The sequence below is a fragment of the Meleagris gallopavo genome, chromosome 12, assembly GCF_000146605.3.
Source record: "Meleagris gallopavo isolate NT-WF06-2002-E0010 breed Aviagen turkey brand Nicholas breeding stock chromosome 12, Turkey_5.1, whole genome shotgun sequence".
Lineage (NCBI taxonomy): Eukaryota > Metazoa > Chordata > Aves > Galliformes > Phasianidae > Meleagris > Meleagris gallopavo.
In genome coordinates this window covers 11,377,489-11,383,488 of record NC_015022.2, presented here as the reverse complement: position 1 = coordinate 11,383,488, position 6,000 = coordinate 11,377,489, and positions in this window count along the sequence as shown.

Sequence of the window (6,000 nt, the reverse complement as noted above, 5' to 3'; positions counted from 1 at the left end):
AAAAAAAAGACTATTAAAATTAGAAATTCCACATAGCAGTGGAAGAAAGTATCCAAGCACTGGAAACTTGGGTGGAGTTGACAGGTGAGAGGGTGATTTTGATAACATCTGTGCCCATTCACCCTAAATTAATATTGCACAACCACTACTGCAATTTGGGGTGGAGGAAACGTCCTTCTAAAATCTTCTTTAGAAACACTTAGATGTATGAAAACTCAGCTGGGAAGGCCACAAAAGAAAAATACATAAAGTACAGAATATGAAAGACATCAAATACAGGTGGAACTTAAGAAATCTTTGTGTCATTTTGTCAGCTCCATTTCTCAAAAGCTATAGGCTTTGGCCCAGGTGTTGCCCTCCCCCTTACGTTCTATTTTTTCATCAGCCTTGTGTATGGAGGGTCTGTGATGAGTTTACACCCTTTTCTTCTTCTTTTTTTATTCTTCTGGTTGGTAGGCTGGCACAAGGCAGCACCTTTAATACAAGAGAACAAAACATCAGTGCTGTGCTAGAAAGCATTGCCAGATAGATATCTGATTAGATGAGGTATCTCTCAAGATGTTTCCATGTTTTTGTCCAGGAGGTCTCAAAGTGCAAAAGAATAGGCACAAACATTAGAAAATGCCTGATGACATTAATACCCACATTTGCTGATGAAATTAACTCATACCCTTACATCTCTGCTGTATGTTTATATGAAAAACTCAGAGAGCTCATTTCCCAACATCTGCTAAACGCTGCCTTGTGTGGTACGTCAAAACAAAATGAAACAGACCATCCAGTTACAGGCCAGCTAGTATATATGTTTCTATAATGCTGGTCTTGTTTTAATTATAGGTTCCTTGGGGCAGGGACCGTATCTTCATCTTTTTTCCAAATACGAACAACTAAGGCAGAGACATTCACTATGCAATAGCCTAAAGCTGTTATTAAATTGGTTGAACGATGACAGGAAATTGAAGTAGACCTGGTGCAAATAACCAGAGATACAGGCACATGAAATCTACACATAAAACAGCGCCAAGTAGTAAACTCTCGGTGTGGGGTACAAAGATGCAGCTGCCCAAGTGAGTCTGACGTTAATAGGAGTTGCTAGGAGAAGAGCCCACAAACCACAGCGCTGTCCCTGTGGGTCTGACAAACCCACGTTGGGAAATAAGAATTACATGTGCCAGTATTTATTTTTCTATATATATTTAGTTATTTAATTATACGGCGTACCAAATAAAAATAACTAACCAGCTTTTAGCTTAAGTCCAGAAGTGGCACCAGTCCTGAGAAATTGAAGTGCTGTTTCTGTGTCTTGTTTGTGTTAAAACTGTTAGCACTTGGGTGATGTATGCCTGTGAAGATCTCCATCTGACTATGAAAATCCCTTTCAATAATGGCATGTAGCTATTTCTGAGAATATTTCAAATAGAATGTATAAAAACGTTACATCCCAAGCAGAACGAAAGCAAGAAACAAGTGAATAAGCAAAGCTCTGAAAAAAAGCTGGAGTTATCTTTTTTTATAAGCAACATTTTAATAAAGCTTAAAACTTTTAAAATGCTATTTAGCATGGATTATTATTATTGTTTATAAAAAATGAAACACAGCAGTTTGTGAAATCCATATTGGATAGCAATTTCTATTCTTCCTCCCTGGTTTTCAACCATTCCTCTCTTGCCTGGGCTTTCTGTCTCTTCTGTATCCTGAAGAAACAACCAAGCAGTTGTTTGGGGAAAAGTTTAAGGTTCATCAGACTTTCCGGTCTTTTTGCTGACAATTTTGGCAGCACCAGTTCAGCCAGAACACCCAAGATGTATTATAGTCTTGCAAGCAGCCAGTGAATTTAACTGAATGTGAAAATCATCATATTTTGAATATAAATGTATATACATACATGTATATATATACACAGATTTATAAAAATAGAAATGAATTAGCATTATACACAAAAACCCATACTGAATACTTCAAAGCTGACACAGCAATAGCACGTAGCTCAGTGCATGAAAGAGACCTATCTCTCCTCAGCTAAAAATATTAACTGGTTTCTTTTGAAACTACCTGAAATAATTGGTTCTTTCAGCACAATTTTGAGTGGTCCTTGGTATATTAATATTCAAGCCTGCTTATAAATGACTTCACATCATCTGTTAATCCAGAATAACGCTCCCGCTACACTTTATGCTTTCACCTTGTCCACCTTTTTTTCCATCCCTTTCCCCTTTGTGCTTGCTGCACAAAACCAGTTGACCTCAGGTTCTACTTGTGGCTGTGAAGTTGCTCAGAGACAGGCCAGTGTATGAGGTTGAGCTCTTTGTTCCTCCTAAACCAGTCTCTTTAGAACATGTTGACACGTTGAGTAGACAGTCTGCGTGCTCAATAATTCGTAATTACAACAAAAGTGACCTTTAATCTTAGTGGCTTAAATTTCGTGATAAAGCCCTTGTTGTGTTTTTCAAATTTGCTGCCAAAAGGGCAGACAAAAATTTGTTCTTCAAAACTTTGAATTTGAAATGCCAACTATTTCCATATTTCAATGAAATATTGAAATGCCATATTGAAATGCCAACTTTAGATCAAACATGGAATTCTGGCAAGACTGGCCATACTGAAAAGAAACAGTTATGGCCAGTAAAATATTTTGGACCTGAAATAAAAAAAATCAGGATCTTATTTTCTTTTTTCCCCCACCTCTTGTGGCACTGGTAAAGTGGTTTTTCTGGAGCCCCAAGCAGGTACAGTAGAATCCATCAGCACTCAAATTCTTTCACAGAATGGACAATTTGAAAAAGAACTAAAGACCACGTCTCAACCTGTTGTCTGGAGAGGGGAAGCCAAGCAGGATAAAATGGGAGACTGGGGAATAAAACTGCAAACAACAGTTAAGCCCAGCTTAGCAAGTTCTTGAAGAAAGTGGCCAGCCGTAAGGTCTTCAGTGAGCCCAGAAACGAGCAGCAGAGGATGAGGCAGTCACCCAGAGAACGGAGCTCCATGGCTTAACAAGTTCAGTCTTACACCTGATGAACCTTAAACTTTTCCCCAAACAACTGATTGGTTGTTACTTTAGGATATAGAAGAGATAGAATAATAAACCATAATATAATAATAAACCTTAAACTTACAAAAAACTGGGATGGACTAGTATTCCACATGCATGGTAAATTGACAGATCTCAGGTAACACACTGTAAGTGCCTTTTGCTTTTGTGGCACCATCTTGGATTGCTGATCACAGTAGATGAAGAATAAAGAGACTATTGAAGGCCAAGAATCCTTTACATTGGATCACTGAATTTACAGTCACTCTTTCAAGCAAATTGAAAACCCCTTCCATTTCCCCAATTAATACAGGTAACAGTATTCTATTCCACACTTGGTCATACCTATGTCATGCACATTTTTACCTCTCATTTACCATAACTATGCATCAGTGTTCCTGTCCGATAAGTGGGCATAATTCTTCCCTAAAGAAGATACTGGAAACAGCTTTGTGGATGTTTTGTAGGTGCTTATAAGAACACCACAGAAATACTGCAAAGAAAATGTTATTGTTCATAAATGTCCTGCAATTCTAAAATGTACTGTAAAATATTTCTGCATATATATGCTGTCAGATCACACCAAATTTTGCATGCTTAATTAACAACAAAATTGCTAACTTCCATCATGACAAAAGTTCTCTCAATCAGTTTTCTTTTCCCCACATTCCTTTTTCAGACACAAATAACTACTTGTTTAAAAGCAATTCAGAGAGTTATTTCAATAATTGCAGTACATGACCTCCTGTAGAGCGTAGCTTATTGTTCTCACTGCTCATTGCGAATTTTGATGCTTCCAGAAGTTCTTGTATTTCAATGTTTTCCTCTGTCCCATGCTAATTAGTATCTAACTGTACGTATCAACTGGTAGTGCCATGTTAGGCGGTTATGGAATTTTGTCCTGAAGTGCTTTAAACAGTATCACACTTTGGGACTTGTGAATGGTTTCTACTGAACACCAGACTTAACACAGAATTCAGAAACACCAACACAAATTCCTGCTTCCTATGAAATTAGCTTAACAAGGATTTGGGGAATAACCATTTCATCTAAGCGACCATGTCTGAAAACAGAACATTCATTCATCACAAAAAGAAAAAAGGCAATGTTGATTTCTACCAGCCATTGGCCCTGTTACACAGCACAGCTGTTAGCAGTTTGGTTTTAGAAGTGTTACGTACAAGTGGTGAAGGTTTTTTGGTCAGCCCACGTAGCATATAGCAATTATAGGTTTTCTATAACAATGCAAGTTTCATATTGTAAAGAAAGATGTTGTCAGAATTGGTATAAATGCAGAATAATGATTTATATTTCAAGTTATTCTACAACGCAGAACATCTAAATGTGCTGAGGTAGGGCAATTTTTCTAAAGGAACACTGTAATTAATTGAGGACAATTCTCCTGCATAAATGCCATGAAAGGAGTATTCATCAGGCGGAGTTTTCATGCCTGCAATGAACAGCACTATTGGCCACGACATGCTTCCTGAGGGTGGGAAAGTGAAGGTGAAACTGAACTGGTAGTGAAAGAGTTCTTAAAGAATATAGAAAACTTATCCATGAAACCAAACTACAGAGAACAAGAACAAACTAAAGCTGTTCAGAATGGTTTTTAAATTTGTAGGGGTATCTGGGGAGAATCTAAGATAATGTTAAGCTTCTGCAGGTGAACAGATATTATTTTCTCCTCAGAAATAAACTGTAGTCATATTTCCAATTTAGTGGTCAAATAAAGCTATAGTTATATAATAGTTATATTCTTCAGTGACTGTCTGTGAAGTTTTGTGTTGATATTTTTCTCCCTTGTTGATCAAAGTTAAAAATGTTCACTTGAAAGAACGCTTTCAAGATTAGTAAATAAATAAATCTTTGAAACAGTTAAATGTAGTTTGAACATATAGTTCCCATTACTGCAAACAGATCCTGATAAGGTAAAGCCACTGGTCATGGAATACAAAATGTTGCGTTTATGGCTGTGAATTCATTCTCTATGTCACGTTCGCACTTTGAGAGCAATCAGGGCATCACCTTGGGAGTTATCATCAGTAACTTCACTTGGGGGAAAGAAAACAAACCATTAAGGTGGTAAATCTATTTTATCCAATTTTACCAATTGTTACATTACATTCTTCCAATCCAGAAAGACATTAATGTAACATGAATGAATGGGCTTGCTTTTGAGAAAAAAACAACTAAATAGAAACATAGCTTCTCAAACTGGTTACAAGAGTATTATCTGTCGAAATAAAGCCAGCTGCCATACCCCAAATAATTCATTGCTGCTGTGGTAAAAATTCTGCACAGAGCAGAATAAACATTCCAGAATGCTCTAATTAGCTTAACTATTAACAGCTTTTTGAAAACCGTATTTCTGATTCAACTGGACACAGAGCAGCTCTTCTAAAGCTTCATTCAGCAGCTTAGCTGTTCACTCTTGGTGCTTTTTAGCACACACATCCATTTCCCAGATTGCATCCACAGCAAGGGTGGATGGCCTGGTGCACACTAAGGACTGCATCCTCCAGGTTCTCTCCTATTCTCATTTCCATTTGCTAAAGCAATCTGAGACCTACACAAGTTCTTTCCTCAGTGTCAAAGCAGCGAGAAAAAGCAATACTTAAAAAATAAAAAAAAAAAGGAAAAAGGGCCTGGGAAACAAGATGGCAGAAGAAATTTTGTGTAGGTAAGCGTGAAGTAATGTGTAATGAAAGGAACAACTTGAACTATTCATATACACTAATGGTTTGCAAAATCACTCAAGAAAAGATCTAGGCGTTACTGTGGACAGCTTAATGGAAACTTCTGCTCAGTGCACAGCAGCGGTCAAAAAAAGCAAACAAGATGTCAGGCTGTATTAAGGATGAATTGAAGAATAATGCTGGAAATAATAACAATACCATCTAATACATCAATAACATATTCTCCATTTTAAGAGTAGCTTATTTTGCTTTCGTTCTATGAAAAGAAGTATC